This window comes from Oncorhynchus keta, chromosome 10 (genome assembly GCF_023373465.1).
Source record: "Oncorhynchus keta strain PuntledgeMale-10-30-2019 chromosome 10, Oket_V2, whole genome shotgun sequence".
NCBI classification, from domain to species: Eukaryota; Metazoa; Chordata; class Actinopteri; order Salmoniformes; family Salmonidae; genus Oncorhynchus; species Oncorhynchus keta.
In genome coordinates, this window is record NC_068430.1 from 24,688,828 (window position 1) to 24,707,406 (window position 18,579).

General features: G+C 44.8%; 1 protein-coding gene across 1 annotated transcript in view; it reads left to right on the plus strand.

Moving 5' to 3' along the window:
• The window catches only part of suclg2 (succinate-CoA ligase GDP-forming subunit beta), a 131,686-nt gene that overhangs the window by 34,790 nt on the left and 78,317 nt on the right, over positions 1-18,579 (plus strand). The gene's annotated exons all lie outside the window — the stretch shown is intronic.

Genomic DNA, 18,579 nt, shown 5'->3' on the forward strand with positions numbered 1-18,579 from the left:
TAGGAGGTTAGGAGAATTAACGTAGGAGGTTAGGAGAATTAACGTAGGAGGTTAGGAGAATTAACGTAGGAGGTTAGGAGAATTTAACGTAGGAGGTTAGGAGAATTTAACGTAGGAGGTTAGGAGAATTTAACGTAGGAGGTTAGGAGAATTTAACGTGGTAGGTTAGGAGTATGAGGTTAGGGAAATGGTAAGCTTCGCTAACAAGCAGCCACGCAAAATGGTCGAATGGCAAACAATCTGTCCAATTAGCTGTTAGGTTTCCATACACCTACTTATGTTGATCCACCCACCTATTTCACAATGCCCACTTTCAGACACTCTCCACGTATGTAGTTATCCATGACTCCCCACTATGCCATCATTGGCTTGAATGGGGATGCCTGTTTTATTCATTTTTCTATGGCAGCACCTGCAGGCAGGAGCGAAGGAGAGAATGTTTTTTTTCTCCACAGTTCTATATTTTGTATGCATTTACAGAGCTTTCAGGAAGTATTCATACCACTTACTCCAAATTTTGTTGTGTTACAGCCTGCATTCAAAATGGATGTTTATTTTTTATTTTTTTGGACACAGTACCTCATAATGATGAATTAAAAACATGTTTTTAGAAATGTTGGCAAATATATAGAACAATCTACACAGAAATATCTAAGGTCCCACAGTTGACAGTGCATGTCAGTGCAGAAACTATACCATGCAGTCCAAGGAACTGTCCGTAGATCTCTGAGAATTATGATGAGGTAGAGTGTTGAAAGTGTCCAAGAACACATTGGGAAAAGATGTGGAACTACCGAGACTCTGCCTGGAGCTGGCCGTCTGACCAGACTGAACAACCGGGCAAGAAGGTCATTGGTCAGGGAGGTGACCAAGAACCCAATGACCAGTCTGACAAAACTACAGAGTTCCTTGGCTGAGATGGGAGAACCTGCCAGAAGGACAACAGTCTTTATAGCACTTCACCTATCTGGGCTTTATGGCAGAGTGGCTAGACAGAAGCCACTCCTTAGAAAACGGCACATGACAGCACGGCTGGAGTTTGCAAAAAGGCATAAGAAAGACTGGCAAAAGATTATGTGGTCTATAGGCCTCCCTCAATGGTCTAAGGCAGTGCTAGCTGTGCCACTAGAGATCCTGGTTTGAGTCCAGGCTTGGACGCAGCCTGCCGCGACCGGGAGAACTATGGGGCGGCGCACAATTGGCCCACCGTTGTCCGGGTTAGGGGGGGGTTTGGCCGGCAGGGATGTTTTTTGTCCCATCGCGCACTAGCGACTCCTGTGGCGGGCCGGGCACAATGCACCTGACAAGGTCGACAGGTGTAAGGCTTCCGGTTTAAGTGGGCGTTGTGTCAGGAAGCAGTGCGGCTTGGCTGGGTTGTGCTTCGGAGGATGCACGGCTCTTGACCTTTGCCTCCCGAGTCCATACGGGAGTTGCAGTGATGGGACAAGACTGTAACTACAAATTGGATATGACGAAATTGGGGAGAATAAAAATAAATAAAGATTCTGTGGTCTGATGCGTCAAACTCTTTGACCTGAATGCAAAGCTCTATTTCTGGAGAAAACCAGGCACAGCTCATAACCAATCTAACACCATTCCTACCGTGAAACATGGTGGTGCAAGCATCATGATATGGGGATGCTTTTCAGCGGCAGGAAGTGGGATACTGGTAAGGATGAGGGAACAATGAATGGAGCCAAATACAGGCATATCCTTGATGAGAACCTGCTTCAGAGTGCAAAAGACCTTAGACTGGGGCAAAGACAATTACAATGTCTCCAAGCATACAGCCGAAGCAATGCTGGAATTGTTTCTGAACAAAAATGTGAACATCCTCGAGTGGCCCTGCCAAAGCCACAGACTTCAATCCCATAGACGATCTCTGGAAAGACTTAAAGATTGCTGTTCACCGCCGCTCCCCATCTAAATTAATCGCTGTTGAGCAAATCTGCTAGAAAGAATGGGAGATAATCCCAAATCCAGATGTGTAAAACTGATAAACATAACACCCAAGATGACTCAAAGCTGTAATCGCAGCCAAAGGTGCTTCTACTAAGTATTGACTTGGGGTGTGAATACTTATGTATAGATATTTCTGTATTTCATTTTCAATACATTTCAGATTTTTTTTTCTCACTTTGTCATTTTGGGTTATTGTGTGTGGATGGGTGAGAATTTGTTTAATGTAATCCACTCTGAATTCTGTAACACAACAAAATTAACGAATATCCCATAATGGCAAAGCAAAAACAGGCTTTTATTTTTGCAAATGTTTATAATGAAAAAACGGATACAGCCTCGAGTCTTCTTGGGTATGACGCTACAAGCTTGGCACACCTGTATTTGGGGAGTTTCTCCCATTGTTCTCTGTAGATCCTCTCAAGCTCTGTCAGGTTGGATGGGAAGCGTTGCTGCACAGCCAATTTCAGGTCTCTCCAGAGATGTTTGATCGGGTTCATGTCCGGGCTCTGGCTGGGACACACAAGGACATTCGGAGACCTGTCCCAAAGCCACTCCTGAATTGTCTCCCAGTCCCTACCACTGAAAAACCTCCCCCCAGCATGATACTGCCACCACCATGCTTCATCGTTGGGATGGTGCCATGTTTCCTCCAGACTAGAGGTCGACCGATTATGATTTTTGAATGCTGATACCGATTACTGGAGGTCCAAAAAGCCAATTAATCGGCCAATTTTAATTTGTTTAAATGTTATTTTATTTGTAGTAATGACAATTACAACAATATGGAGTGAACACTTATTTTAACTTAATATAATACATCAATAAAATCAATTTAGCCTCAAGTAAATAATGAAACATGTTCAATTTGGTTTAAATAATGCAAAAACAAAGTGTTGGAGAAGAAAGTAAAAGTGCCATATGTGTTATGTAAGAACTAACGTTTCAGTTCCTTGCTCAGAACATGAGAACATATGAAAGCTGGTGGTTCCTTTTAACATGAGTCTTCAATTTTCTCAGGTACGAAGTTTTAGGTTGTAGTTATTATTGGACTATTTCCCACTATACCATTTGTATTTCATTAATCTTTTGACTATTGGATGTTCTTATAGGCACTTTAGTATTGCCAGTGTAACACTATAGCTTCCGTCCCTCTAGTTAGCGCGCGCTAGCTAGCCATTTCATTTCGGTTACACAAGCCTCATCTCGGGAGTTGATAGGCTTGAAATCATAAATAGCGCAATGCTTGACGCACATTGAAGAGATGCTGGCAAAACGCACGAAAGTGCTGTTTGAATGAATGTTTACGCGCCTGCTTCTGCCTACCACCGCTCAGTCAGATACTTGTATGCTCAGTCAGATTATATGCAACGCATGGCATATAATATCTAGTAATATCATCAACCTTAACTAGTGATTATGATTGATTGTTTTTTATAAGATAAGTTTAGTGCTAGCTAGCAACTTACCTTGGCTTACTGCATTCGCGTAACAGGAAGTCACCGTGTGGAGTGCAACGAGAGAGAGGCAGGTCGTTATTGCATTGGACGAGTTAACTGTAAGGTTGCAAGATTGTATCTGAGCTGTCAAGATGAAAATCTGTCATTCTGCCCCTGAACAAGGCAGTTAACCCACCGTTCCTAGGCCGTCATTGAAAATAAGAATGTGTTCTTAACTGACTTGCCTAGTTAACTAGCTAGGGAGTTTTATTCCTCTGCTGGTAGCGTGACTACAGCTCAAGCTCATTACCATAACGCAACGTTAGCGATTTCTAAAAATCGCAAATGAAATGAAATAAATATGCCTGCTCTCAAGCTTATCATTTTCTTAACAATCCTGTCGTCTCAGATTTTCAAAATATGCTTTAGAACCAGAGAAAATCAATAATTTGTGTAAGAGTGGTGATAGCTAGCTTAGCATTTAGCGTTAGCATTTAGCACGCAACATATTCACAAAAACCAGCAAAGGGATCAAATAAAATAATTTACCTTTGAAGAACTTCAGATGTTTCAATGAGGAGACTCTCAGTTCCATAGCAGATGTCCAGTTTTTCCTGAAAGATGCTTGTGTAGGACACAACGTTCCGTTTTGTTACTATGCATTTGGCTACGAAACTAACCGAAAATTCAGTCACCTAAACGTCAAACTTTTTTCCGAATTAACTCCATAATATCGACTGAAACATGGAAAACGTTGTTTGAATCAATCCTCAAGGTGTTTTGTCATATATCTCTTCATTGAAATGCCTTCCCTGGAAGCGTGCATTCTTCTCTGATTCGGATGGAAAAATACTGGTAGCTGACTTTTGCGCACCAATTTCCACGCAGACACCGTGCGGGACACTTGGCAATTGTAGTCTCTTATGGTCAATCTTCCAATGATATGCCTACAAATACGTCACAATGCTGCAGACACCTGGGGGAAACGATAGGAAGTGTCCGTTCATTCCTGTCGCATTCACAGCCATATAAGGCGATCATGGAAAACGTGCCTTCAGAAATCCTGTTGATTTCCTGGTCGCTCAAACATCTTGGTTTTGCCTGTAGATTTTGTTCTATGGCACTCACAGTGAAAATCTTTGCAGTTCTGGAAACGTCAGAGTGTCTTCTTTCCAAAACTATCAATTCCAAGCATAGTCGAGCATCTTTTCGTGACAAAATATTGCGCCAAAAAACAGGCACGTCTTTTTATCCAAAAATGAAATACTGCCCCTATAGGACTAACAGGTTAAATAAAGGTGTATGTTTTTTTTAAATCGGCGCCCAAAAATAACTCTTTCCGATTGTTATGAAAACTTGAAATCGGCCCTAATTAATCGGCCATTCCGATTCATCGGTCGACCTCTACTCCAGACATGATGCTTGGTATTCGGGCCGAAGAGTTGAATCTTCGTTTCACCAGACCAGAGAATCTTGTTTCACATGGCCTGAGAGTCTTTAGATATCTTTTTGAAAACTCCAAGCGGGCTGTCATGTGCCTTTTCTGAGGAGTGGATTCCGTCTGGCCACTCTACCATAAAGGCCTGATTTGTGCAGTGCTGCAGAGATGGTTGTCCTTCTGGAAGGTTCTCCCATCCCCACAGAGGAACTATGGAGCTCTGTCAGAGGGACCATCGGGTTCTTGGTCACCTCCCTGACCAAGGCCCTTCTCCCCCGATTGCTCAGTTTGGCCGGGCGGCCAGCTCTAGGAAGAATCTTGGTGGTTCCAACCTCTTCCAATTAAGAATGATTGCGGCCACTTTGTTCTTGGGGACCTTCAATGCTCCAGAAATGTGTGCCTCGATCTGTGCCTCAACACAATCCTGTCTCTGAGCTCTGTGGATAATTCCTTCGACCTCATGGCTTGGTTTTTGCTCTGACAAGCACTGTCAACTTGCGGGACCTTTTATATAGACCGGTGTGTTCCTTTCCAAATCATGTCCAATCAATTGAATTTACCACAGGTGGACTCCAATCAAGTTGTAGAAACATCTGAAGCATGATCAATGGAAACAGGATGCACCTACTCCCAATTTCGAGTCTCATAGCGAAGGGCCTGAATACTTGTTTGCATGAGGTATTTTTATTTTTTATAAATGTAAAAACGGTTTTTGCTTTGTCATTATGGGTTATTGTGTGTAGATTGACTAGGATTTTTTTTTATTTGATCAATTTGAGACTTAATATAATGTGGAAAAGGGGAAGGGGTCTGAATAGTTATCGAATACGCTCTTGTCTTTAAAAGAGTAGAAGTGGACAATTATGTAATCCATATTTTATTACACCATTCTGTGTAAAACAGTGCTATGAAATACAAAGCCCTCCCACTGAGTAGTTTTACTGTAACCAGTGCAGTCCATGATGTAAGTGGTCCCTGACTACTGAACCAGTGTGAGAAAGAGGTGGTCTGTCTGATACTGTGTTTGACCACGACAGCCTTGCGGAATCCAGTACTGATGGTGCGGTGCTATAAGAGAGGCTCCTGGTGTCCTCCTGGTCCTCCCATGTCTCTGGCTGTTTGGCTGGCAACAGGGCAGCGTTTACACCTCTGACTGGCGCTGGCGTCTGAGATCAGCTGGAGCGTAGCATATGCTTCTCTCCTGAGCCACCGTTCTGCCGAGCTTGTACCATATGTCAACCCCTCATTCCTCCCCCTGTCTTTCTCAGCCATGCGTGACGTGTACTGGCATTCTTTCACATCTCTACCTCCCCGTTATTCTGTGTTAAACAAACAACTGCCATTCTTTTTTTGCTTCTATTTATTTCCACAAGGGCCTTTGTTTGATATCTTATCTCCCTGGTGGGAATGGAGGAGTGTCTTTTGAAAGTGTGTCGCTGGCATGTAGGCCTAGATGTTGTATGTCAGCTGGTCTCACTTGTTCTGTCTGTGGAGAGATGAAAGACCTGGGGATGAGGGTTTGTTTTCTTCTTGTGTTTCCAACTTCATTGTGTTGTTAACATAGCATTAACATGGCCACCAAACTGTTTTGTATTCAGTTGTGCGACGTGAGAGTATGTTGTTTATACCCAGTGTGTGTGCAATGTTCCTACATTTGTGTAACACCCACTGTCTTTCATTAAAGCGCAACTGCAGCCAGCTACAGTACGCAAACCTGCTCAGGCCTCTGAATCACTAATAGAATGTGTGAGCGAGCGCTGTGAGGGAAAGCAAAACAAAAGGCTTCCGCTGCTAGTACGGAAATCTGTGAGTTTATGGATCATAAAGGGCCGTAATCATATCTCTGATGTTTGTTTCTGCGGTAAAACAATCAGAATGCCTCTCCAATGATTTTCTAAATACATTTTGAAGAAAATGAGCTGCGTTTCAGGGACCACACAAATCAAAATGTAATTTTGGACTCTTGACAGCTGGGCTGTATTGACATTGCGGGAGGCACATTACCGTTACTCTTGCTTTTAGGGCCTGTTGCCTCGCCAACGCGCCTAACACTTGTTCAGGCAGAAGGTATGGGGCCATTTATTTTGGTAATGTTGCCTCTAAATTGCATGTTTTAGTAGGGCTATTCCATGCTCCATTCAGCAGTCCATTTGTAAGAAGAAATAAAATGTTTTTTTTCCTCATTAGTCTCATTAGTGCATTTGTTCCCATTTTTAAAAAAAATCCTGTGGCTGAATTGCTTCCTACTGTGGGGCCCATTGTCATTCAGTTCTATTACACTGCACTCTGTTTGATAATGATGCTTTTTCCCGCCAATGAATGGGAATGACTTGGGACAAGGCCTGCATTCTAGTAGGACTAGCTGTAGGACTACCTCATCATACATAGTTAAATAAATCCCGGCAAGTTTAGAAGTAGCCTAGTTAATTGATTAACATCAAACAGTATGATGTCTTGAGCGTCTAGTGAGCCGACAGATTCAGTGCAACCCTCATCTCGGCTGAGTGAGGGATTTGGAGAAGACTGGAATCTCAGCATTGTAAAGCTGGCCAACATGGATGGACTCCCATTCTCTGTCCACATCTCCCTCCTCAGCCAGCCTCTCTCTCCCAGCCTACACCCCCTCACACACTTCAAGCACTTTAAAGCCCGCTTTCATCTCCCCCGTCTAGAAAACAAGCCTGAGTCTTTTGAAGAGCTCTGACACTCTCAATAACAACGAGAGCTGTATGAGTGTTTTCTTCAACAGGACCGGTCCTCTATCAGAAGTGTTGGGATCAGTGTCCTGCACAGCTGGACCTAATACAGTCTTTTATACTAGTCAGTTTCATACCTGGTGTTTTCACCTAATGTGTGTAATGTATGATGGAACAGTTTGTTAAGGTGTGGCTTTTCTGATTCTTCTCTGAGGTAAATGGAATCACAGCCATTCTCAGTACTGAAACACTTCAGATATTGTGCTGTTTTGAGAGGCTTGGGGAGAGCTGGAGAGAGAGGGAGGAAAAAGGGTTTTGTGCTGTTTTGAGAGGCTTGGGGAGAGCTGGAGAGCGAGGGAGGAAAAAGGCAGGCAGCATTGAGGAAGAGTTTGATTGACATGGACATGAATGTTGGCAGCTAGAAGACTACTCTCCAGAGGGCAGATAAAGACGGCGGCAGTAGTTTTGGGTCACAGGCAGCCAGCAAGCAGCTAATACTCTGGCTGGTATAGACTCAATCAGGTTCCCTGCCCTAAGACGAGTGTGTATGTGGTGGTGCACAAACACTGTTTCTGTAAATGACAAAATAGATTCCGCAAGTAGATTGCTTAAGGAATTGAACTGCTAGTATTTTTTTATATGGATAACATTTTACTCTAGGTGTCCTAATGCATGCATTCATAATGTCTTTACAACAGCTATATAAAACATTTATCATAAGCTGTCAAATTGTCATAACAGTTATGATATTATAGAACAAGTTGTAATGTGTTATAGCAAGTCTTCCGCTTATTGGTGTACTTTTTAGTAGTGGTTTCTTTGCAGCAATTTGACCATGAAGGCCTGACTCATGCAGTCTCCTCTGAACAGTTGAATGTGTGTCTGCTACTTGAACTCTGAAGCATTTATTTGGGCTGCAATATCTGAGACTGGTAACTCTAATGAACTTACCCTTGTGGCAGGGCTTACAAACCATCATGGATGACAGAGGGAAACCCAGCCATTAGCTGCCCAGTAACCTGCTAAACAAGCTAAATGCCATCTATGCTCACATTGAGGCAAGTAGCACTGAACCATGCATGAGAGCACCAGCTGTTCCGGAAGACTGATCATGCTCTCCATAGCCGATGTAAAACCTTTAACCTCTTGAGTCGACCCGGGACGCATGTGTCCCATCTAGACATCTGGAAATGCAAATACGCTACGCTAAATGCTAATAGCACTCGTTAAAACTCAAACGTTCATTAAAACACACATTCGGGGTACTGAATTAAAGCTACACTCGTTGTGAATCCAGCCAACAAGTCAGATTTTTAAAATCGTTTTCGGCGAAAGCATGAGAAGCTATTATCTGATAGCATGCAACACCCCTAAATACCCGCAGGGGATGTAAACAAAATAATTAGCATAGTCGGCGCTACACAAAATGCAGAAATAAAATATAAAACATTCATTACCTTTGACCATCTTCTTTGTTGGCACTCCTAGATGTCCCATAAACATCACTATTGGGTATTTTTTTCGATTAAATCGGTCCATATATAGCCTAGATATCGATCTATGAAGACTGTGTGATCAAGGAAAAAAAACAGCGTTTTATAACGCAACGTCATTTTTTTTTATTAAAAAAGTTGACGATAAACTTTCACAAAACACTTTGAAATACTTTTGTAATGCAACTTTAGGTATTAGTAAACGTTAATAATCGATCAAATTGATCACGAGGCGATGTATATTCTATAGCTGTACGTCTTGAAATAATGTCCGGGTAAATATCAACCAAAATATCCGGTCGGAGACCGGAAGAAATGGGCTGCCTCTTGTCCGTTTGACCAAGAAACAAATCCTAGGCAAATGACAAGACTGTTGACATCGTATGGAAGCTGTAGGTATTGCAACCTCGGCTCCAGGTATTGTGGTTTCTATTCAACAATACGTTCAAGTGGCGCATTGATATATTTTCCCATTTTCAGTGATCAGATTTTCCTGCGCTTTTCGATGAAACGCACGTTCTGTTATAGTCACAGCCGTGATTTAACTAGTGTTTTCTATCCACACATACTAATCATATGCATATACTATATTCCTGGCATGAGTAGCAGGGCGCTGAAATGTTGCGCGATTTTTTTACAGAATGTTCGAAAAAGTAAGGGGTCGACTTAAGAGGTTAAACAGGTTAACATTCACAGACGGATTACCAGGGCGCTTTCTCAGAGCTTGCGCCAACCAGCTGGCAAGTGTCTAAACTGACATTTTTAATCTCTCCCTGACCCAGTCTGTAATACCTGCATGTTTCTAGCAGACCACCATAGTCCCTGTGTCCAAGTAAACCTTCCTAAATGACTATCGCCCCAAGGCACTCATTTGTAGCCATGAAAGGCTGATCATAGCTCACATCAACACCGTCATCCCAGAAACCCTGCACCCACTCCAATTCGTATACCGCACCAACACTGCCCTTTCCCACCTGGACAAAAGGAACACATATGTGAGAATGCTGTTCATTGACTACAGCTCAGTGTTCAACACCATAGTGCCCACAAATCTTATTACTAAGCTAAGGACCCTGGGACTGAACACCTCCCTCTGTAACTGGATCCTGGACTTCCTGACGGACCGCCCCCAAGTGGTGAGGGTAGGCAACAAAATATCCACAACGCTGACCATCAACACAGGCGTCTCGGGTGTGTGCTTAGTCCCCTCCTGTATTCCCTCTTCACCCACAACTGCGTGGCCAAACACAACTCCAACACCATCATTAAGTTTGCCGACGACTCAACGGTGATGTGTCTGATCACCGAAGACGATGAGAGGTGGTCTGAGACCTGGGAGTGTGATGCTAGAGCAGCAACCTCTCCCTCAACTTGAGCAAGACAAAGGAGCTGATCGTGGACTACATAAATTGGAGGGCTGAGCAGCCCCCATTCACCTAGGCAGGGCTGTAGTGGAGAAGGTTGAGAGCTTCAAGTTCCTTGGTGTGATATTATGGTACAAGCACACCAACACAGTCATGAGGCGGGCACAATGTCTCTTCCCCCTCAAGAGGCTGAAAATATTTGGCATGGGTCCTCAGATCCTCAAAACGTTCTACAGCTGCACCATCGAGAGCATCCTGACTGGTTGCATCACTGCTTTTTATGGCAACTGCTTGGCATCCGACTGCAAGGAGCTACTAAAGGTAGTGTGACAGCTTATCACTAATGAGTTATATAGCTGTTTATAAAGGTGTTTTGGATGCATGTGTAAAGACACCTACAGCGAGGTGTTAATCTTTACACTCGGACAGCAACTGAACGGAGTTATTCTACCTGGAAAACATTATTTTATTAAAGCTACAGCTTCGTCTGCATAAAATGTTTTTTTCCTCTGTCTAAACAAGTTTAAGTGTTCCCTCCCTCAGTACCATGCCGTTGTGATTTTACGTGAATGGGGTTTGAATGGATTATTATGCAAATGTTCTTCAGGTAACTGTTCACATTTACATAGCTATTAACTGTTAATGTTAAGTCAAAACAGCAGTGTGCTCTGCTGCTTTCTCTTTCCCAACTACCAAGCACAGTGGTGCCACAGCCAGCAAACACATCAGTGTCCTCCTTTACTTTTGGATCAGGTAGGGGTCTGTGGATTTGCAGGTATCTTCGCCACACTGCCCTTTTCCCCCCTGAGAACCAGCCTGTCACACAGAAAGACGGATGGCACGGGGAGTTTTCCTACCACGAAGCCACACTCCTGGGGAAAGAGGGGACACGGGAGAGGCTGAGGAGGAGCTTTTTCAAGCCAAGGTCATTAACACAGGCTGGACAGGACCGACAGTGACGTGCTCACCTAATATGTGCACATATGCACAGTTTATGGCAGTATGAAGTAGGCAGAGCAATGTAAGTGATGCTTGTAGTGTAGACATCTGCTTTTCCTGTATAGGATTTGTCTGTTGTCATCATAGCTGGCAGAGACCTTACAACTGGAGAAAACGACATGCTCACGGAAATTCTCTTAACAGCTTTAAATAGGCTTTGGAAAATAAGGCTTCCTTGAAAGAGCTGATTTCTATAAGCGGCTTATGGTAGTTCCACCTTCTCATTATGCTGCTTAACCTTTTCATTATATGTGGAATTATTTCTCAGACATATTCAGTATGGTGTATGGATGGCGCTAATAGTGTGTTAGAAGTCATTATGATTACCATTATGCTTGATGCTTATGACGCACTCACTGTAGTCCTTGGGTTCCAGGGGATAAAGTGATATTAATCACTCCAGGGCAGTGGAAGACACACCATTCACTGTATGGAACTCTGCTTCACGTCTTTTATTACTCACCTGTGAAACCTAGAGGAATGCTGCCTACGCTCCAAGTTCATCTCAGCCGTGTTTATATAAGCAGGCTTGAATATCCTCATCATAATGACCTCGGCCCTTTCCCTCATTGCTATTCCAGTAGAATGCCAATGTTGGTTAAATTACTATATGCCATTAATGAGACATTGGCTGATAACTTTAGACGACCATACCCCTGGGCCGTTGTCTGTAAAGTCTTACTCCAGAGTGACTAACAGTTTCCACACTGGTCCAGAGGTTTGAACTCTGCCTCTCTGTCATAGAGTGCCACTTAGTCCAGCTCTGGAAATCTTTAGTACGGACAGTGTGTGGAGCCTAACGAGGAGTCGGCTGTCATGATACTACTGCAGGCAGCAGAGGTCTAGGTTGACGATGAACCCCTATAGAGCTCCACAGAGACTGCATCATTAGATACAGCCACATCCTCTGAGTGGTCGTTACCTGGCGCAGTTGGAATGGATAGTGCAACAGCATTGCACAGCTCAAAGAGGTCACATACTCTGTTTTTGGTGGCTTACCATTAGCCTCATACTAGTCATAAGGAAATAAAGGCTTACAAGTTTAACTGCATTAACTTCTAAGCTTCATTACTGCAGCAGTGGAGAATGATAGTCCTAGGTGTGTTCTCGATGCAGCGAGTCATTATCTATCCTAAATGTTCCAAATGGTTTATAGTCACATGTACAGGTTTGCAGGTGTGATTGCAGGGTACAGTGAAAGTCTTTGTCCATAGGGGGAGTAGCAGGGGGAGGGGTTGTCCATAGGGGGAGTAGCAGGGGGGAGGGGTTGTCCATAGGGGGAGTAGCAGGGTGGGGGGTTGTCCATAGGGTGAGTAGCAGGTGGGAGGGGTTGTCCATAGGGTGAGTAACAGGTGGGAGGGTTTGTCCATAGGGTGAGTAGCAGGTGGGAGGGGTTGTCCATTAGAGGAGTAGCAGGGGGGAGGGGTTGTCCATTAGGGGAGTAGCAGGGGGGAGGGGTTGTCCATAGGGTGAGTAGCAGGTGGGAGGGGTTGTCCATTAGAGGAGTAGCAGGGGGGAGGGGTTGTCCATTAGGGGAGTAGCAGGGGGGAGGGGTTGTCCATAGGGTGAGTAGCAGGGGGGAGGGGTTGTCCATAGGGTGAGTAGCAGGTGGGAGGGGTTGTCCATTAGAGGAGTAGCAGGGGGGAGGGGTTGTCCATAGGGTGAGTAGCAGGTGGGAGGGGTTGTCCATAGGGTGAGTAGCAGGTGGGAGGGGTTGTCCATAGGGTGAGTAGCAGGTGGGAGGGTTTGTCCATAGGGTGAGTAGCAGGTGGGAGGGGTTGTCCATTAGAGGAGTAGCAGGGGGGAGGGGTTGTCCATTAGGGAAGTAGCAGGGGGGAGGGGTTGTCTATAGGGGGAGTAGCAGGGGGGAAGGGTTGTCCATAGGGTGAGTAGCAGGGGGGAGGGGTTGTCCATTAGGGGAGTAGCAGGGGGGAGGTTTTCCATTAGGGGAGTAGCAGGGGGAGGGGTTGTCTATAGAGTGAGTAGCAGGTGGGAGGGGTTGTCCATAGGGTGAGTAGCAGGTGGGAGGGGTTGTCCATAGGGTGAGTAGCAGGTGGGAGGGTTTGTCCATAGGGTGAGTAGCAGGTGGGAGGGGTTGTCCATAGGGTGAGTAGCAGGTGGGAGGGGTTGTCCATTAGAGGAGTAGCAGGGGGGAGGGGCATTAGAGGAGTAGAAGGGGGGAGGGGTTGTCCATTAGGGAAGTAGCAGGGGGGGAGGGGTTGTCTATAGGGGGAGTAGCAGGGGGGAAGGGTTGTCCATAGGGTGAGTAGCAGGGGGGAGGGGTTGTCCATTAGGGGAGTAGCAGGGGGGAGGTTTTCCATTAGGGGAGTAGCAGGGGGGGAGGGGTTTTCTATAGGGTGAGTAGCAGGTGGGAGGGGTTGTCCATAGGGTGAGTAGCAGGTGGGAGGGGTTGTCCATAGGGTGAGTAGCAGGTGGGAGGGGTTGTCCATTAGGGGAGTAGCAGGGGGGAGGGGTTGTCCATTAGGGGAGTAGCAGGGGTTGTCCACAGGGGGAGTAGCAGGGGGGAGGGGTTGTCCATAGCGGGAGTAGCAGGGGGGGAGGGGTTGTCCATAGGGGGACTAGCAGGGGGGAGGGGTTGTCCATAGGGGGAGTAGCAGGGGGGAGGGGTTGTCCATAGGGGGAGTAGCAGGGGGAGGGTTTGTCCATAGGGGGACTAGCAGGGGGGAGGGGTTGTCCATAGGGGAACTAGCAGGGGGGAGGGGTTGTCCATAGGGGAACTAGCAGGGGGGAGGGGTTGTCCATTAGGGGAGTAGCAGGGGGGAGGTTTTCCATTAGGGAAGTAGCAGGGGGGGAGGGGTTGTCTATAGGGTGAGTAGCAGGTGGGAGGGGTTGTCCATAGGGTGAGTAGCAGGTGGGAGGGTTTGTCCATAGGGTGAGTAGCAGGTGGGAGGGGTTGTCCATAGGGTGAGTAGCAAGTGGGAGGGGTTGTCCATAGGGTGAGTAGCAGGGGGGGGGGTGCTTAATACTCCAATTACGCACCTTCATCTACAAATAGACATACCTCCCAGGCAGACTACCTAAACCAGGTTAATTCCCAAATCCATGCATACAACACAGGACACTACAATAACGTTCACCCTCCTCACTGCTGCACTTCACATAGTCTATTCTCTAGCAGATACAGAGGTCACATACTCTGGAATTCCTTTCTTACATTGCCAAAATATCATCATCCCTCAATATCTTAAAGTGTAGTCTAGGGATCAGCCTGATGAACCAAACTTTCCAGTAGTCTCCTCCGTTTAGACTCACTCACACATAATCAAACATGATTTATCTTGTGAACTGATTATATCATGTACATTTTATAATTAGTATGCTCTGTTTTTACTTTCTACATAGTGTTTGATGCATCAATCTGTTGTAGACACTGAATATATTCACTTTGATTGTTCCTGTGTGTGTTGATTGTCTTCTGAGTTTGGATTAGTCATCACATGTAGCTGCCACATTACTTGCGGTAGACTGGAGCAAACACTGAAGACCTGGGCTGCTCAGTCTGACCTGGAGCTGGGCTGCTCAGTCTGACCTGGAGCTGGGCTGCTCAGTCTGACCTGGAGCTGGGTGCTGGGCTGTTCAGTCTGACCTGGAGCTGGGTGCTGGGCTGCTCAGTCTGACCTTGTGCTGGGCTGCTCAGTCTGACCTGGAGCTGGGTGCTGGGCTGCTCAGTCTGACCTGGAGCTGGGTGCTGGGTTGACCTGGAGCTGGGTGCTGGGTTGACCTAGTGCTGGGTTGACCTGGAGCTGGGTGCTGGGTTGACCTGGAGCTGGGTGCTGGGTTGACCTGGAGCTGGGATGCTCAGTCTGACCTGGAGGTAGGAGATGTGGAAAAGTCCATAAGACTTTAAGTGCACAACTTTTTGTTTTACTGTCTTTTAAAGCAACCAGTAGTTTGATGGTTAAAGCAACCAGTAGTTTGATGGTTGTAGCCATCAATTGTCCCATTAACAATCACCCATATTATATTTCATTTCAAACTTATAACATTTCTTTGGTCTAGTCTGACTTCCCCTATCCTCTCACCGTGGCCCGCAGACAGACAGTGAGTGCATCTCGTTCTCTCCAGATTGGCTTGCAGCCTGCATCTGTCCCTTTATACAGTCCCCAAGTGCATAGCCTTTTATGGCTTAATTAAATATCAGACAACGCTAACTCTGCCGTCCCTAACCCTTGGGCTACATCCTTCCGGACCGCCAAGAGAGGAGGAGGACAGAACGTTTGAAATACAAAGAGAGGGGAGATGTTGTTGAGGCAGAAGTAACAGCCTCGATGCCCACTGCTGTCATCAGTAAATAGGCTGGGAGTTCATTTGTGTTCATTACTGGGAAATGAGTTAGCCCGAGGACGGCCGTGTAACTCAGATTACAGCTGATGCGATTGAAGATGTAGTTACATGTTAATCTCATTTTCTGTGTCTGTCCCTAAAAAAAAACTACATGGAGAAGAAAATATCCCTTTTCAGATTTGCCATGACTTTATATGGTTCCACTGGAAATAGATGGCTTGTTATGGAATGCTGCCACCCTGTCCCTTCCACTTTCATTAAGGGGATTTTCTATTCACCTTAGCTTTTACTGCTAATATGCATAACTTCTGAGAATGAATCATTTTATTCATATTATCAGTTTCACGGTTGTGCATGTTTTTGCATTTTAAATGTTGTGTGGTGTCTTGGCCAAACCACTCTCTGTATCTGATGTCATCACTCGTCTGTATTCATTCATCAAAGTGCTACCTCTGGCTCCCAGAGTTCTTTAGTTGTTTTTGTGCTGCATGCTGTTAGAACGAAATCACATTCATCTCCCAAAATGTAGCCTAACGCGCCTACCTGTCAATACTATCAACAAGGGGAATGGAGGCACAGTTTCATTGTTTTGTATTTGGACCTAAGATAACTGTCCGTAACAGAATAAAACACTTTTTTGTTTTTAAATAGATAGCTGTTTCCTTCAATGGCTGCCATTGATATAGAAATACCCTAAATATCCCGTAAAGATTTACCTTTAAAAACAGTTTACTAGACACATTGAATAAAACATTTATATGAGTGTGTGAGTTATTGAGACTCGCACAAATCCATCAATGCTCTACAGTGGCGTCATCTTCACACAAGTGTAACACTGCCTGTGTTAGGTGCTGTTTCATGTCTGGAGCATGAATGCATAATATCCAATGACGTGTGTGTGTGTGTGTGTGTGTGTGTGTGTGTGTGTGTGTGTGTGTGTGTGTGTGTGTGTGTGTGTGTGTGTGTGTGTGTGTGTGTGTGTGTGTGTGTGTGTGTGTAAACTCTGGATTGATGACGCTATGTATTGACCATTGAGAGGCTTTGAAGCCACCAGTCAGCTGTATTGGCACTCCAGTTGGAACAGTCCTTCATAGGAATGAATGGAATTCTACAGTATTTGAATGTTTTCAAGGACAAAATTACATCTATTTTGTTGTTGTCGTGGGCACAGTCATATTACTACTCTAAAAAAAATACTGTTTTAGTTTTTATGTTTAACTCACAATACAATTTAAAGTATGTATTAAAGTGTCTGTAATAACAGAATACATCTGTCAAAAATGAATGTGGACATTGATACATGTATTTTTATAGTTTTCTAAGTCTTTTTTTGTAATTGAAGATGAGTACCAAGACGTCAGCGCAGTGGCTGCAATACAGCACACCCTGTCACCCATCCAGGGTTTACACATGTTATTGGTAAGGTCTGCTATGTGCTCACATAGTGGCCCGTTCACTGGGATCTTTGAGGGCATCATTACTTCACGATGCATTTTCACAGTTAAAAATAAATCCTGGGTGGTGGCAGCTTCAGAGAATCTACAATGATGACACTATCGGGGGGGAAAGTGGAAATAAAGAACAGGCTGAGAGGTGTTTTGCATTCTTAACAAGCCACTGTAAAGGTCGGGTGTGTTTTGTATGTGTAATCAAGGCCAATTTTCCAAGTGAGTGATTTGATGAGAACGGTTCATTCGTTAAGAGGCTTATCTCTCCTTATCACTCCTGAATCATATTATCCACTAAACACCTCTTAGGTGTATCTAGATACTCTTTTCCTGTGTGATCAATTGTATATGGCTAATTATTTGGGCTGTGGTGTGTTATCATGGCACCTTTTATATATTCTGGTCACGGTGTGAAACAGCATACCTCTCAATAACCAATCATATGTCTGGCTATATAGGCTACATATTTCCTTCATCATTCATTTCTCATTTTTCCATCCATTTCCTTCTCTAGCCATTGCTTCCCATACTGCACCTTAATTGTCCTCATCTCTCACTCCTCTCCTCCTTCCAGAGGCGACCCGGTCTCGGTCCGTTCTACACCTTGCAGCACACCTCTTGTCAGGGCTATGGAATAACACCACTTCCTCATTGGCTCCCCCTTTTCTTTTAACAAAAGTAGTTTCCTAATTTTCTCTGTTCCGTCCCTCTGCTGCACATGCCCGTAGGACACTCCATTTCATCTTGCTTTGAACTCCATTTTAATTTTGCGCTCTTGCAGTTCTTTTAATTGACATATTTATTAATGTATGACTACTCACGGCCCCTACACGTGCTCACCTTTATTCTCGGTCTTTCTCTCCTCATCCCAGGGCAGAACAGAGCTCACTAATTCAGTGTTGGTTTAATCCCTGCCATCTTGTCAGAGCCTATTTTGTCGGTGTCTTGTTCCTACTGGAACAGCCTGAGCCACTCCGCTTGAGGAGCTTTACTGAGAGTAAGAGAGCTTTGTTCCTGGCCCAAGGTCGACGTGCCTTTCTTTACATGTTCTGGTTGCCCCACTGCTAGCCAATGGTGGAACTCCCTGCCAGGATAATGATCGCTCAAGACCATATTACATCAAGTTGCACCATTTGAATAGAGGGAGCCTGTTCAGTGGGTAGCTGAATAGACAGCTCAGTGCTCTACCAGAGGTGCTCTCTCTTGGTGTAGAAAGGAGGACTTGGAGGTGACAGAGAGGGCAAGTAGGGTAGGCCTATATGGTGTTAGCATTGTTAAAATGCCATAAAATTGCAATGGTCAGTCGAAACTCTAAAGAGAGTCAAATGACGCAAATGAACACATTGTTTAGATTGATACATGTTTGTGTGTCTAGCTTATGTCTTTGTAATCTGTTTGTATGTATGTACCTTGTATGGGAGTATTTGCCTGTTTATAT